Raw genomic sequence first — 1448 nt, forward strand, 5'->3', positions numbered from 1 at the left:
GGGCAGATGTGAGGTTAAAAATGCAGGTTTGGGGATGAAAATGAAATTTGGGGGGATGGGGAAAACATTTCTAAGGTAAAAAAAAAATCAGATTTTTGGGGTCTGGGGACAGATTTTGAGATAAAAAAGGCAGATTTTGTGGTGTGGGAGGAAATTCTGAGGTAAAAATTGCAGATTTTGACATCTGGAGGCAGATTTGGGGGTTAAAATGGCAGAATTGGGGTGAAAGGAGCAGACTAGGGAGTCTGGAGGGATATTTTGAGCTGGAAAAGGCAGATTTGGGGTGAAAATAGCAGATTTTGGATCAAAGGGGGCAGCTATCAAGGTTGAAAGGGCAGATTTTGATGCCTGGAGGGAGATTTTGGGACTGAAATGGGCATATTTGATGCAAAACGGGTCAGATATTGAGGTCAAAAAGGCAAAGCTGGGGTGAAAAGTAGATTTGGGATTAAAAGGGGCTGATTTGGTACAAAAATGGCAGGTTTGGGGTGAAAAGGGCAGATTTTTGCATCTGGATTCAGATTTGGGATTTAAAAAGGCTGATTTTAACATCTGGAGGGAGATGCTGTGGTGAAAATTGCAGGGTTTGGGGTGAAAGAGGCCGATTTGGAGGTGAAGGCTGCAGTTTTGGGGTGAAAAGTGCTGCATTTGAGGGCTCATTACCCCGGGGGCAGGAGGGAGGAGCCCCCTCCCTGCCAATGGCTCAGCTGGTGAGAGCCTGCTGCTGGTAATGCCGAGGCTGTGCCTGCCATCCCCCAAGGGCCATGGGCCTTGGGGGTGCCTTGCACCCCACCATCGCTCTCCCAGTGACATCGGGGTGTCCCTGATCCATCAGCACCCCCCGGGCTCCAGCCTCCCCCACACACACCTTTTTGCTCTCCCAAAGAAGGCACAGAACGAGCCACACTGCCCTGGACAGCAGCACTTTGCTTTAATAATGCTCTTGGTACATAAATATATATATCGATATATATATCTATATATATATCTCATCCCCCCAAAAAGGGGGCTCTGCTGGAAGAATCAAACCCCCCAAGGGCTGAAGTCCCCTCAGCTCCTGCCCCGTGGCACAGGGGCCGCGTGTCCCAGGCCGGTGCCTCACCTCCCTCACCTCCCACTCTGCTCCCGTGTCCCAGGCCGGTGCCTCACCTCCCTCACCTCCCGCTCTGCTCCGTGTCCCAGGCCGGTGCCTCACCTCCCGCTCCCTTCCTGTGCTCCAGCAGTGCCAGGAGATGTCTCCTCCCTTCCCCAGGGTGCTGCTGCAGGGACATTACCCCGTGGGGCTGCAGGGACGTTACCCCATGGGGCTGCAGGACGGGCTGCACCAGGAGGGCAATCTGGGCTGCACCAGGAGGGCAATCTGGGCTGCACCAGGAGGGCAATCTGGGCTGCACCAGGAGGGCAATCTGGGCTGCACCAGGAGGGCAATCTGGGCTGCACCAGGAGGG

The 1448-nt window shown here is 53.9% G+C and overlaps 1 long non-coding RNA gene across 2 annotated transcripts in view; it reads left to right on the forward strand.

Annotated features, from left to right (window-relative positions):
- Window positions 1–181, forward strand: part of LOC116784153 — an 8262-nt gene extending 8081 nt beyond the window's left edge. For both annotated transcript variants that reach the window (XR_004355975.1, XR_004355976.1), the window contains exons 2-3: window positions 14–26; window positions 92–181. This is a non-coding gene — a long non-coding RNA (uncharacterized LOC116784153). The remainder of the gene's footprint in view (window positions 1–13; window positions 27–91) is intronic.
- The last annotated feature ends 1267 nt before the right edge of the window (window positions 182–1448 follow it).

The sequence above is a fragment of the Chiroxiphia lanceolata genome, chromosome 3 (assembly GCF_009829145.1).
Source record: "Chiroxiphia lanceolata isolate bChiLan1 chromosome 3, bChiLan1.pri, whole genome shotgun sequence".
Classification (NCBI taxonomy): Eukaryota; Metazoa; Chordata; class Aves; order Passeriformes; family Pipridae; genus Chiroxiphia; species Chiroxiphia lanceolata.